This window comes from Ictidomys tridecemlineatus, chromosome 12 (assembly GCF_052094955.1).
Source record: "Ictidomys tridecemlineatus isolate mIctTri1 chromosome 12, mIctTri1.hap1, whole genome shotgun sequence".
Classification (NCBI taxonomy): Eukaryota; Metazoa; Chordata; class Mammalia; order Rodentia; family Sciuridae; genus Ictidomys; species Ictidomys tridecemlineatus.
Genome location: NC_135488.1, coordinates 23,962,737 through 23,977,464, shown reverse-complemented (window position 1 = coordinate 23,977,464; position 14,728 = coordinate 23,962,737). Strand labels below are relative to the sequence as shown.

Below are 14,728 nucleotides of genomic sequence, written 5' to 3'. Positions count from 1 at the left end.
TCTATTGAGCTTTTAATTTGGTTTATTGTTTCTTTCATTTCAAGGATTTGTCTGTTTTTTGTTTTTTCAGAACCTTTGTCTCCTTATTGAAGTAATCTTTTGCTTCCTGTATTTGCTTATATAGCTCTTTATTAAAATGGTCTTTTGCTGCCTGGATTCGCTCTCTTATGTCATCCTTTAATTCACAGAACATTTTAATCACGTAACCCTGCACTCCTTCTCTGTAATTCCTTCTGCTGTAGTGGCCTGGAGTCTAATAATGTAGAACCTTGGTTGGTTTGGGGACACTTTCTTCCCTTGTTTTTTTTTTATGTTGTTTGTGTGCCTTCCCTTCTAGTACTGCAATCTGAGGGTTTATCGTTTTCACCCTACAGGCTTATAGTGTCCTTGCAGGGTTTAATACCTGTCCTTTGAGGGGGAGGATAATCTTAACAGACCCCAATACAACCAGTACAACCTGAAACCAAATAGCTGCTATGAAGACGTATACAGTTTGGTCACAATGTTCGGAAATAGTTCAATTATTATCTTCAATATAAACAGTAGGTTTGCAAAAGGGTCTACAGTTTCTGATGTGAACAAAGAACCGGGGGTTGGGGTTAGGATGAGATGTTGAGGGGGAAGGAGGTGAGGATAGAGTTATTACATCTTAGAAAGCCTGAAAAAGGAATCTAAGGGAGTTGGTTAGTAGCAGGAGAAGAGAGCTGAAGTGATTGGGATAGACAAGTGAGCAGGAGGATAGTAGAGCACATGAAACAAACACACACCAATATCAAGAAGAATAAAAATGTAAAAATAGGAGATAAAAGAAGAGACAACACCACCGGAATGCACTATTCAGACCTCCCAGTCCTCGGTAGCCTGGTTCATGAAAAGCAGTTGGTTTCACAAATGTTGGGGACGTGAGGGCAGGAGAAGAAAGAGCAAGAGGAAAAACCTCGAATGAGGAAACCAGGATTATTTTTGTTGTAAATCAGTATCTCTCCTGCTTCCCTTCTCATCCTACAGGGGGGTTGTCTGTCCTTAGCTGGTTTCTCCACCCTCAGGATGGTGCAGGTTATTCGGGTGGGAGAGCCGGTCTCAGGTGCGGGGCTTCTGGAGGTGGGGGATGGCACTTGCTCTTCCTGATGGGAGACAGCACCCCAAGGATCTCCTCTGGGACCCGCTGGTCTGATGTGGGCGCCTGGTCTTTCTCCTTATATCACCTGTAGACCTCACGGTTCCCGGTCTCTAGTTTAGTCTCTAGTCTGTATCCCACTCACCCCTCCCTCTCTACTTCCTAACTGGGGACCTTTCTCTCCTAGAGGTCTTGTGGGCTGAGCCCTGGGGACTGTGCACCTGTCACCGGAGAGCTGTTTTGTATCGGGCAGTCACTGTGCCAGGTGGCAGGTGCCGGGCAGACGGGGAGGCTGGATACTGTCAGGACCTGCCCAGCCGGAGTTCCAACCTGGGAGTTGTCCCAACTAAAGATGGTGATGAAGGTGTCCCAAGATGGAGGTGGCTGCTTTCAGCGATGAGGAGAGGGTTGTGGTGGACATGGTGTTGGGCAATGTGTCATAGACGTGGCTCTGTGGCATGCAGTGTTGTGACTGTCGGCTGTCTCCAGATGTGGGTGCCTGTGCGATGTCCTCAGTTGCAGGCAACCTATAGCGTGTAGGGAACTATGGTAGTGGCTGCAGAGTCCCAAGATGGAGGTGACCGGAGGAGCCCCACTTTGGTGGATGGGGGTCCACATGGGGGTGGCAGCCAGGGTTCCTGCACAGGGGCAGTGGCAGGTGTCCTGTGTGGGAGTCGTGCCAGGATTCCTGCTCCGGTGGGTGGCCGGGAGCCCTGCTCGGATGCTGATCCCGGTAGTCCTGCTGGGGCACCCAGGGTCCTGCACTGTCGCTGAGGCCTGGACCCCTGTTCGCACGGCAGCCATGGTTCCTGCCCAGGAGCAGCTGTGGGGGTCCTCTATCACTCGCAGAGTGGAGCCACACAGAACATCGCCTCCCTTCAGCAGGGTCTTGCGGCTCCTCCTCGACAGGTTCTTTGAAGCCCATGGATTACACTTCCCTCCCACGACCCCCGAGGGCCAGCGCCATGGGTGAACCGGTGTGCCCAACTAGGGGTGCCCGACTAGGGGTGCCCGACATGGACTTGAACCCACTTCCTGGTAACGAGAGCTTTGTGAGTTACCAGCTGCCCTGTGCCTATTCCCTCCCTCGCACAACATGAGAGGGTGTGGGGGGCGGGGGGTGCCCTGCAGCCTGGGTCCCTGGAGCCCTGAGCCTCACCCCCGCAGGCCTTCAGGAAGCTCGGTGATGGCCTTGCAGTGCCGCTGTTGGGCCGGCCACCCTATTGGCCTTCTGGTCATTTGCTTTTATCCTACGTCTCCACGGGATCAAAGTGGCTTTGAGAGGCACTGGTTGGTTCCTGTGAATCCAAGTGGCATTATTTCTCTTTTCTAAATTTCTTTTGTAAAGTGACAAATAAAAATTATATATGTTTATGGTACGTGGAGCCGAGTTTGAAATACGAGGGACGGCCCAGTGAGCTGATGACCAGGTGCATGGTGGTGAGCAGCGTTGACTCTGCATCTGAGGCTTCAGTTAAGGACACATTGTGGTCCCCACATGCTGTTGAACCTGCTCTTCTAACTACAATGACCCACACTCCCCACCACCCTCCAACCTCAACTGGCACAGGCGGCCCTGACTCTGAACCCTCCAAAGACTGAAATGGATGCTCCCTGGGCACGTTTGTTTCAATCAAGAAAGACTCTCATTGTTCCCAGCTGTCCAGAGTACAGAGAGAGGCCACTGGCCCTTGGTGAGGGGAGGACATGGTCTTTAGTCCTGTGTTTGTGCCTGGACCCTGTCTATCTGGGCACCAAGCACATGCTTGCAGGGCGATTATTAAATTAGGTTCACATCATCAGTGTGCAGTGGGGACGGGTGTGGGCAGAGAATGGGGGCTTCCTCAGGTCAGTGCCCAGCTGGGAACTGACCCTGGAGCTGCCAGCAACCTCCACCAGCTGCCATGTGGCTTGACAAGACCTCCGAGGTGCAGAGTGGGAGGGCCCCAGCCACACGCCCTCCATGGCCCAGGCCTAGCCCCAGAGTCTGATCTTCCTTCCTTTGGACCTTCACCACCTGCTCAGGATCAGGGGTCCCCGGAGTTCCAGCCTGGGGCTCTGACCTACAGGATTCTCCGTGACACGCTGCCCATGGCCCCCACCACTCCCAGGCTTCAGTCCTACCTCGGACATGGCCCCGTGTGGACGTTGACAGACTGAGTGAGGCAGAGGCCATTTGCTCAGAGCTTGCAGGGAGGGGCCACTGGCCTCACTGGCATTTGGAGACACCCAGGGGTGGCAGGGGAGGAGCCCCGTGGGAGACTGCTGCCCTGGGCAACTGGAGGTGACACAGGGAGACAGGGTGTCCTGAGGGGCTGGCTGGGAGCATGACTGTCTCTGGGGTTCCTGAGGGAAGCAGGAACAAAGGGGCAGGTGTCAGCAATGAGGACGTCCCGGCTGCTGGAGGCTGCTTGCCGCAGAGGGTGCAGCTGGGCACTGAGTGGGTTGGAACTCTCCCTCCACGAGCGGACTGGTCTTTGCACCTTCAGCCACACTGCTGAGCCTCGGAGTCCACGGCGCAGTAAGAGGCTTGCCACCTGTCCCCTGCCCAGGGCAAGTCCCCTTCCTCCCTCCCAGGCCTCCCCCAGCCAGGCCATCCAACCCCGGGCCCTGCTGACCCCTCCTCCCAAGTATCTCCTAACCACAGCCCCTTGCCCCTGCCTCTCACTGTTCAGAAACCCAAATCACCTTTCTGGGGCTGCTGCTCTCCCTGCCCAGACCCCTCCCCTCCAGACTTGTCACCCAGCTGTGGGTGGGGGATCCCCCTGAAGCACAACCTGGTCAGGTGACTGCCCTGTCTCCCTGGTGGCACCTTGGCTCCTCTTGAAAGGCCCATGGCATGCAGCAGGTACATGGCGGCTGGGGGCAGAGGCTGGCCTGGCCTGCGGGCTCCACTCCTCACTGGTCTCCTGGAGCACTCCAGTGGGTGGCATAGACCTGCGAGAGCTCCAGTGCTGGCTTCCGGCTCCCCAGTGTCCACTCTCCAGCTCAGGGCCTTCACCCACATGTGGATTGAGGGCTAGGGAAGGACAAGGGACCCTTCCCCTCATGTCTTGGTGTGGATGACTTGGACGAGGTGGGCGGCGAGGGCTCTGCCCTCCTTCAAGTGGCAGCCTGGCAGGTAGCCCTGTGGGAAGCCCGCCCCTCAGGGACGCCCCAGCTCTGCTCAGGGATCCCCAGGAAGTGGCTCTGGGATGACCTCATTCTGCAGTTAGGCTACACCTGGCCTCAGGTGACTCTCCTCCTCTCTGAAGCCCCAGTGTGCAGCGTGGAGTCGGCCCAGCAGCTGCAGTAGGTGCTCAGAGATCACCTGTTGCACGAGCAGAGCCCATTTCCCCCAGCCCCCTGCATCCTGGGACAGACACCTGCCTCCTGCAGGGCTCCACAAACAATGAACAGGAATCTTCTAGAAATCCAGACAAGAAACCCAGTCCGCCACCACCGCACACGGGCCCCATCACCACCGCCCCTGCTCTGCTCATCCCAAAGGGCTCAGTGCACTTAAAGCCTGGTGTGCCTCAGAGGCGCCCCCTCATGGAGAGCCACAGGAGGCGCCCAGGCCCCATGCAGGAGGTGTCGGGGTGGAGGTCCTGCACCCCAGCAGTTGTGCCATGTGTGAGCAGGGGGCGGGGTTTGGCCTGGAGCCCCTGAGGAGGGCAGTGTCAGAGTCCATGCTCTGCAAAGGCACAAATGGAGGCAGGAAGTCCTGTGGCCAGGGCCCTAGGCGGGGAGCCAGGCTGAGCAGGGGTGGAATCTTGGCTTCAGAGCCACGTTCTTCACCGACAGTGGTGATCCCCCCACAGACCACGGTTACAATTTCACACACGGTTCTGAAATTTGCATTTTCATTTAACAGATACATCATGACTACTTTTCCATATATTTGAATATTCTTCGACAACATAATTTTAAAGCCATATAGTATTTCATGGCATGGATGGAGTGTAATTCATCTTACCAGGTCTCCATTCTTCAACATTTAGGTTGTTTCCAATTTTTCAATGGTTATAAATATCACTGCGAGAAGCACCCTCACAGATAAATCTCCTTCCTTCTCTGTGGTTATTTCCTCTGCAGAAAAATCTTAAAAGCAACGTGGTTGGACCACAGAGTTTGCCATTTTAAAACTATACACACATTTGCAAATGTGAATTTGTGAATTTCGATGATCAAAACTGTTTTTAAAACCTGTGAGAATTAATGTATCAAAATACCATTTGCCAACTCCCGTGGAACAAGGAGTTAGGTTCTATTCACACTGGAATTCTGAACACAAATGGAGGGTACGGCAGGTCATAAAACAAACCAGCGGCAGGACTCACAGGTTAGCCAGAGTCCAGAGGGGATTATCTGAGAGTAAGATAGTGAAGATGACAAAGGTGGTGGTGATGGCAGTACATCTGTGTGGACAGTAAGGCAGCCTGACATGCTCAGCACTTTACTGTGCTCCTCATTTGCTCCTCCCAGGAAGCAGGGGGGTGGCAGAATGGCCTTCAACACAGACCGCCTGTCCCTTCTGCCTGCCTTGCCCAGCAGAGCCCAGCCTTGTTGTGTGTGGACAGTGCCTGTGCTGGTCAGAGACCCTTGTCCCAGTCTCCCTTGCTGGTGGAAGTGGCTGCTGGACTAAGTGGTCACCAACCCTTCTGGAAAGGGGATGTGAGTTCTCGAGACCCTCTACTCCCCCCCTTGCCCTCCATTCTCTGGATTGTGAGGAGGACATGGCGGGCTGGCCTCCACCATGCAAAAGGGACAGTTCCCAGTGATGGGACACTACAAAAAGCAGCATGGGAGAAACCCTGGTCTCATTGAGCTCACAGAATGAGGCCACCTGCCTGTGTGTGGTTAGGTGAGAAGAGGCAAGCATTCATCTCGGTGCAGTTTTGGGTCTCGCTGAGCAAAACAATGTGCCTCCGAGACCAGTAACTGAGGCCAAGAGCCCGTGACCAAGCAGGGGCGGCCAGAGCCCCTCCAGACTCCGGGAGGGGCTTGCTCACCCCCAGCCTCATGCCCAGAACTTCAGAGAGAAACAGATACGAAGGCTGGCCAAACCCTGGCTACTTTAGAACAGTCCTTCTGGAATACTCCTTGGGGAGGGAAGCAGGACCCAGATGCCACAAGCCTGTGCCTGAGTTCTGTTGCCATCACCTTCCAGGGACACTGGGGGGCTCCTCAGGGCATCACCAAATGTGGCCCCTTTGAAAAGGTGACAACGTGTACATCTCAGTCTCCTCTCTATGGAGGGTGAACACGGAAGACAGCTCCGAGGTTTGGAGCAAAACCTGAGATACAGAAATGGTTCTCCAATGGACATTTTAATTTTGTGAGACCTTCACCCTCGGTATCCCTGGGGGATCAGACTGCAGGACCCCCAAGGACACCACGTCCACCGAGCTCTGGCCCCTCATTAGCCATGTTTGCGTGGCACCTGCAGACAGACCCCCTGCTGTGCATTTTAAAACCTCCCAGAGTTGGTTACCGTGTCTGATTCAAAGTGATGGCAGGGTCGACAGCTGCAGGGCCTCCTGGTCTGGGTGACATGCGTGTTCACTGCCGATGCTACGTTTCCACAATGTGTTGGATTCAAGTTGGGTGAAGCCACACAGGCGGGGCCTGGGGACACTTTTCCATCAAGCAGACACCCAGCCTGGTGCTCCCCATAGCTAAGCCCTGGGTGCTCCCCATACCTCCCAGGGTGGGTCTTGGCGCCTGGCCCTGGGCCCCCACTGGCTTGTACTGGGCAGGAGTTGGCCCTGTGGGCAGCCTGAGCTGACCTGAGCTGGCCTGAGAAGAGGCGTGGGTGTGCAGAGCTCAGGAGCCAGGGCCAAGTAAGCCCCTGCCCACAGATCAGCAGGGAGACGTCGCTGTCCTGGGTTCTCACCCACCACGCCCCTGCCTGGGGACACTGTGGCCAGCAAAGCAGGTGCAGCAAGGTCCCTCCAGTCTGCCGCCTGGCCTTGTGCTTGCATTGAAGTCCTCAGGACACTTGGCAACACGATGAAGAGAAATGAGGCAAGGAGGAGGAGAAGGCCGAGGGAAAGGCCACACGATCACCCTGTCACTATTTATTACGGAGTGTAAAGCAGGAAAATTAAAATGTGCTTGCAGCTAGTAGCTTAATGTGATTGAGCGCTTCAGAAAAATGAAACCAGGGGAAGGACAGGTGGTGAACCTGACTGAGGGGCAGGAATTACCTTCCTCTCCCAAGGAGAGCGGCCCTCACCGGTGTGGTCCGCCGTCTCCGCATCCTGCATGCAGGGGAAGTCTCTTCCAGACCTGGGGAGCCAGGGGCAGGTGCTGCCGCCCCACTTGGCCTGTGGTCCTCATCCTGCTGAACCTGGTGGAGCCTTGGGGCTTGTGGGAGTCAAATCAGACTGCGGCAAGCACAGAGGCCTGTTCCCAGGAAGGGCAGAATGTTCCCGAGGGCAGGCACCAGATGCCGGGAACTTCTGTTGATGTCGGGAAGTTCTGTTGCTGAGAGCCAGCCCTCTGCAGTCAGCCGGCCTGAAGGAGGAAGGAGGGGGAGGCAGGAGGAGGCTGTGGGTCAGCCAGGCTGAGACCACAGACACACGGCGAGCGAGGGTTTGCACGTTGACACCTGGGAGAAAATGCGTCGCTCCACATGGGACAGAGAAAACTACCAAATCGATATTAATAGACTTTTAAAAGAAATAAGAAATTTCTTTTCCCCAAGAAGGGGAAAAACAACCCAGATGTACGGGAGACGTGTTTGTCATAGACTCGGCAACAGTGACCACAGCCTGGGACAGCAGGAGTGGCCCAGCCTACAGTCCCCCTGGGGGCAGGCACGGGACAGGGCTCATGAGCGCAGGAGCGGGACATGCTGGGTATTTTAACTCTCTGGCCCCCAGCACCCTCCTTCTCCTATGGCCAGGGAGAGCGCCAGGGTCCCCTACACATTCCTGCCACAGGGCACAGTCCAGCCACCTCCATCTTCTCCTGGAAGTCTCTGGAAAGGGTGTCTTTGGTGGCTGGGGCACCACCTCTCCTGAGCCCAACTGCAAAGGGCAGAGGACTCACCGTCCTGTGGTGGGCAGGACCACAGGGCTCTGCTCCTTCGGCCTCCAGGGCTCCTGTGAGAAGCCCCTCCTGGGGTTCTGCCTGGGCTGGCCTCCAGGATGGCAGCGCCCACCCCACCTCCCTCACCTTTGTCCCTAGCACCTTTTAAACATGACATTCTCTAGCCATTTACTCTGCTGTGGTCTGTCTCCCTGACAAAATGTCAGCTCTGAGTGAACAGCAGTTCCCCTCCCCTCCCCGTCTTTCCGTGAACTCTCTTCCCGGGACCTAGGACCGTGCCTGGCACACACTAGGTGCTGAGAGAAACTCCCCCAGAGTCCTGAACGCCCTGGGACTTGCGCTCCCAACACTAACCTTGCTCTTCTTCACCTTTGGTAGGTGCAGGATGACCGCGACGTGAGCGCTTGCTCCCCTGTGTCCTGGGTTCCCACAGCCGCCTGCCTCTCAGGGACCCACCCCCAGCTCCCAGATGGCGCCTTGGAAAGGTGGAGTCTGGAGCTGGTTGACCTGAGCTCTCTGGAAAAGCCCCGAGCCTCAGCCTCAAGCAACTTGGCCCGAACTTGGCGGGTTTGTGCAGGAAGGGACGCAGGGGCCCCCTTTTCCTGATGAGTGACCGTGTGTAGGAGCCCATGGGTGACCCAGAGCTTGCACTGGGCAGCAGGCAGACTCAGGACGGCTCTGGGGACTGCGCCCTGGCCTAGTGGGAAGGGGAGCCCTCTTCTTGCACCCGGTTCTCCCCTTCTAGCCCAGGTCCCTGCTGTGACTCAGCTGGGCACCTCCTGCACATCCAGGGCTACTAGGGCCATGTTGGTTGGGGATCAGAAAGGCCGAGCCAGCCCCGTGGGTGGGACAGCCAGATCTGGGGCTTGGTGCTGACCTCAGGGTGGAAGAGGCCAGCTGGGGATTTTGGAGGTGCACATGAGCACTGTGGGCGAAGCCCACGGCAAGCCGAACGCAGAGGCTGCAAAACCAATGTCCAAGCAAGGGGGACTCGAGGGCTGGATGGAATGCCCACCACCAGCTGCCCGGAGCTCTGGTGTACCTGCAGGGAGTGAGATCTCCAGGTTTTGGGTCTCCTTGGTCCTGTCTCCCACCCATCGGCCACATCAATCAGGCCCTCCCTGGCAGGCTGGGGTGGGGGCTGGACTGTCCCCAGTAGGTGCCTGGTAGGCTGAGCCCATGGCCTGACCTTGAGCTCCCCTCCCACCCGGCTGGTCCCCTGGTCAGCTGACCAGCTACACCTCCCTGGTCCTCAGCCAGGGAGCTTCCCCCTCCCCTCGAGCCCTCAAAGTTGATCAACAAGCCAATCACATGCTCCCCCAGGACCAGGGACATCCTACCTCCCTGTCACTGCGAGGCCTGCCTCCCATGCCCTGCCTGGTCACTCTGCCCCAACTGCACCCCGTGTGGCTCTGCATGGCCAGCCCGTGCTCCTCCCTGGCTGTGAGTCTGGTGACTCACAAGCTGCTGATCCCACTGCCACTCCAGCATCAGGTGGGAGTCCTGTCCCCACCAACAGCTTGGAGCAGAGGTGGTGGTCAGATCCGTTGCACAGGAAGAGAGTCTGTCCAGGACAGGAAGGAGATGGACAGCAAGCCTGTGCCCACCAGCTGTCCTCCAGGACAGGGAGGAAGGCCGGGGTGAGGGACCCAGCTCGCCCATGGGATCCAAGGACACAAGCCCGCGTTCCCAAGCCCACTGTGACAGCCCCTCACGGCTTTCCTGCCCACTGGGCAACCAGGCTTGGAGGAGGGACTGGGCTCTTCATAGCTGTGTCCTTGACTCTGGCCTGGGGCCTGTGAGGACAGAATGATGAACAGGGAGGAATGCGGGGTCTGCCATGACGCTACTGTCCCAGCCCGCAGGGAAGGAGGGAGCTAGGGGAGAACCCATTGGTGACAGAAAGGGCAGGGAGCTTGCGAGTCCTTGTGCCCAGTGTGCACTGTGGACTGTCACTTGGCCATCCAGAGAAGGAGTCCTGGCCCAGTGCAGGGGGGAAGCTAGAGGAAACAGGGGCCTGGACGGCAGCCTGGTATGCGGCTGTGTGTACGTGAAGTGGGCGGAATAGGCAGGTCTACACGGCCAGAAATGGACCGGAGGCTGCCTGGGCTGGGGCCGGGGATTGGATGGAGAAGTGGCCACCAGGGTGCCAGGTTTGGGAGTGAGCGTTCAAGATGGGGAGATGGTTGAACTACTCTGTGGTGTGTACACGTGGGGGTGTTGGGCTGTGGGGGTTGCACCCCGGTAACGTGTGTAAAATGTAAAAGAAAAGAAAAGCAGTCGGCAGAGTCAGGATACAGGGAGAAGACGCTGCTGTGTTAGCCGTGGTCTGTCCCTGGGACCACAGGTCCGGACGAGGGCGACTCAGAGAAGTTTGTTCTGCGTCAAGGTTTCAGAGATCCAGTTAGTAGCAGGGCAGCCCCATTGCCCTGGGCTCGGTGAGGCAGCCCATCATGGGGGATGGCAGGCTGAGGAGCTCTTCTCTGCTCAGGGTGACTGGGAAGCAGAGAGGGGAAGGGGCAGAGGACAATTCCAAGGCAGCCCCCGCGAGCCTCCTCCTCCAGCCCCTCCCACCTGCCCCAGTCAGGCCCTTCAGACTGGGTGGACAGATCAGAGTGCAGCCCGCACAGTCCTGTCACTTTGCCTCTGAATGCTCCTGCACTCACAGGATGGGGACCCCACAACAGACAGGAGCCACGGGAGAACCAGCCTGTGATCCTGAGGTTCAGCCTCTGGAACTGTGAGGCCCTAAGTCTCTGCTGCTCCAACCACCCCGTCTGGCTGCCGTGCTAACAAAGGCCGCGGGGGAGCCCACCTGGCCCTCCGCGGTGCTCTGAGATGGTGAGCCTGGGGCTCGAGGTCAGCCGGCCCAGCGCACAGCCAGGAGATGCTGCGGTAAGGGCTTGGCTCCTCTGTCCTCTGGGCTCACCTGACAGCACCCGGGGAAGGAGTTCTGAGCAAAACCTGACCAAAGCCTCATTTCATGCAGAAAGGATCCTTTTAAAAAAAAAAAAGTAATTTTCCTTGAAGTTTTCTTCCAAACCTGCACATTCTGGACTGCTGGGGGGACTTCTCCAAAGACTCCTCTGTGGTGGTTTCCAAGAGGAGCTTGGGCAGTATCAAGGTCTGGAGAGACCACAGCGCTCTCTGCTCACCAAGGAACCGCAGGTGTGGGCTAATGCTTGTGGGGGATTAAATATGACCACCAGTCCCCTTTAAGAGGTGCAGTCCCTTTCCCCTCACCTTGAACCTCGGGGGTGTGGGGAAATGACAAGTGGATTTAGGAGCTACCTAAGTCGGGGATCCACAGAAAAACAACCCACAGGACACACGCACACATACACGCACACGCGCACACACACACGTACACACACGCACATGTACACACACGTACACACACGCACATGTACACACACATACACACACGTACATGCACATGTACACACACACATGCGCGCGCACGCGCATGCAGAGGTCACGGTCCCTGCAGCCCTGGAGCTGTGGACATGAGCCATGGGGATAGAGCCCCTCTGCCTGCGAGCTGGTGCCCGGGTCTAGGGGGGCAGCTGCAGTCTGGGTCTTGGCAGTCCAAGGCCAGGAGAAGACTGATGTCCAGCTCCAGCCCTCGAGAGAGCGATGGCGCCTTCCCCCGCTCAGGGCAGGTCATCTGGAAACACCCACAGGTTCACCCAGAAAGAAGGCTTAGCCAGACCCCTGGCCACCGCGGCCCAGCCCCGCTGACCAGTGACGTGACCACAAGGAAGGAGCCTCGGCCTTCGTCCTGAGTGCTTCCTGAGACCACCTTGCCCAGGAGGACTGGAGAAAGAAGCCCAGGTGGTGCTGCCCAGCCCAGCCCAGCCCTGCTGACCCTGGAGGAGCCACCCCGCAGGAGGCCAGCAAGGCCAGCCCAGGATGCCTGGTCAGCCCAGAGCGTCCCAGGGACATACAGCCACCACAGCTTCACGCCACTCCCTGGGGCTGGTGTGCACACAGATGGCTACAGTGGATCCACAGACGTCCCCCCAGGCCCATGTGTGGAGGCCGGAGTCCCAGCTGGTGGCTGGTCCAAGGAGGTGGGGACCGGCAGGAGGGAGGAGCGAGGCTCTGGGGTGCGCCTCTCTGGGGGCTTGGGGGCCCCAGCCGCTCCCTCTGTCTCTTGGCTTCCTGGCCCCTGTGAGGCCAGCAGCCTTGCTCCACGGCACACTCCAGCCACGATGTTCTGCCCCACGCAGCAGAAACCCGCAGGCCCAACCGGCCACAGCGGAACCTCGGAAGCCAGGAGCCATGGTAAGTTGTGGTGAGCCGCCTCTGCCGCTTATGCAGATTATGGTCGCCATTACAAGATGGCGCTGGCTCCGCTGTGGTTTGTGACAAACAACTCCTTATTTGGGAGAGTTGACGCATGGCTTTTCAGCACCCTATGAGAAAGTTCCACGTGGCAGCTTCGCATTGGGGCTTGAGATGCTACATTAAGGCTGGGAGGGGCATCCGAGGGAGTAGTAGAAGAAATATCAAGGGCCTGAATAAACCGCTGAAGGAAGATTCCCGAGTTGCGTCTTCCTTGCGCGGGCAAGGGATGGCGACAGTAAGTAAACCTTTCCTCCTTTCACTTTGCTCTCTCAGGCTCTTTGTCCCAGCAGCGGAGAGCTGACGGAGGCGGGAGCTCTTCCAGTCAGTCGATGAAGACGGAGAGCAGACCTCAACCTGAGGAAAGTTGAACTTCCAGGATTCAAATAAAAATTCTAGTTATATTCTTTTTATCCCCAAACTAATGGAACAAAGACATCGTCCAACAAAATTGCTCAGGAACACGGGGCCCTGCAGTAATGGTGTGGAATAATTTGTGATGTCTTATTAATCATATCCAAATGGTGCTTCCAGGGCTGGGAAACAATTGATTCTTTTAATAATTTAAACAGTGCTCCTGAAATTCTTTGCAACATGGTTTACTTAGCAAAATACTTTCTCTTAAATCATTTAAGGAAAGTCTTTGGTCTCCCACAAATTGGTAACATCACCAATTCCCCCACTGCTCCTGCCCTGCAGAGCTCCCTTCCCCTGTGGGGACCCGCCCTCTCCGAGGCAGAGCCACACACTTCCCAGGGTCACGTCCGATGAGGTTGACCACGACACCCAAACGAGGGGGGTTGGTGGCACTTCCTGAAGATGCTGCTGGCACCTAATCCATGGTGGGTGCACATGTGTGTGGGGCGTCTGTATACGTGTGTCACTGGGTGTGTGTGTACCTCTGTGCAAATATCCACGTACACGTGTCTGTGTGTGTGTGTGTGTGTGTGTATGCCTGTCCCATGTATATGCATGTCCTGTGTGTATGTGTGTCCCATGTGTGCGCTCCCTCTAAACAGCCTGAGCTCTGTCTGTTGGGCAGCAGGCTCAGACCGATGAGGTGACATAGCATGGGGGCTGGGCTAATGTCCCAGACCAGATGTTGTGTCTGTGGGGCCGTTTGTGACCTGTTGGTTGTCCACTGTGTCATCCCCCCAGGAATGCAGGTGTCTGCAACAGGATGCAGGGAGCTGATTTAAAATAGGAAAATCCTTAATTACCCTGATCTGACCTTTAGGCATCAAACATGCGAATGACATTATCACACCGAGCCTCAGACACACGCACAATTAGTGCATGTCAATGAGAAGCACTTTTAAAAATTGTAAAAGGAACCCTTCTGGCCCTGCAAAATCAGGACCAGAGCTATTGGGGACCTTCACCCCTGGATGCCTGGCCCTCTCTGGGGAGTCCCTGGGCTGGGAGACCTGAGGGGGCACAAAGAGCACTTCATCTGTGAGACTCGCAAGGACGGGCAGATGGCGGAGGCTGGCCTCTCCCCCGTCAGAAGGGCTCCCCTGAGCTGTTGTGGGGTCAGGAGGCTCCCCGCCCCCAGCCGGCAGGCCATCCCTTCCCTAATTAGCCCGAGGGGTGATGGGATTCATGGCTGAACGGAGCAGCCCCTCGGCTGGTTCTGGGGAGAATGATCAAAGAGGGATTTAATTAAAGTTTCATATTTAAATTTCTTCTTCCATTTTCACTGCCTCCTTTTACTCACAAGATGCTATTCTCTAAGAGCTGAAGAGTCGCCCAGGAGAGCAGAACTCTGTCGGAGGGAGGGAAACGGGGACTTTATGGGTTTTCTTTAAAGGGCTCCCATCTCCCATCTCACTCAGCTCAGAAGGTGCACCTAATTTAGGGCAGCAGCGTCTGAATTATGAATCGACTGCTCGCGCTCGCACTGTGAATTAAACATGCAGCCCACGACCTCCCCCTCGGCCTCCTCAGGCGGTGCAGGTGGAGTCATTCACACCCAAACCAGGCTAGAGCCGCGTAGGAGAGTGCAGGGGGCACAGGAGGGCACAGCCCACCACCTTCACCCAGCCAGGCCCGGGGGCAGGGGTGCCTCCATTCACGACCCTCACGGTCCACAACGCGGTGTGAAAATGCACGCAGGCTTCCAAGGAAAGCGTGATGCTTTATGGGGTGCCATGGGGGTCTGCGGGGGGTCGAGGGCCTGCCTGTGCATCAAGGAGATGGATGTGGTAGACAGAGGGTCCGTGCTGG

At 56.8% G+C, this 14,728-nt stretch overlaps 1 long non-coding RNA gene across 1 annotated transcript; it reads left to right on the top strand.

Annotated features, from left to right (window-relative positions):
* Positions 1–10,834: 10,834 nt before the first annotated feature.
* LOC144369116 (uncharacterized) lies at positions 10,835–14,183 on the top strand. Its single transcript, XR_013428565.1, has 2 exons — positions 10,835–12,442; positions 12,779–14,183. It is a non-coding gene; the product is annotated as an uncharacterized LOC144369116 (long non-coding RNA).
* Positions 14,184–14,728: the final 545 nt, after the last annotated feature.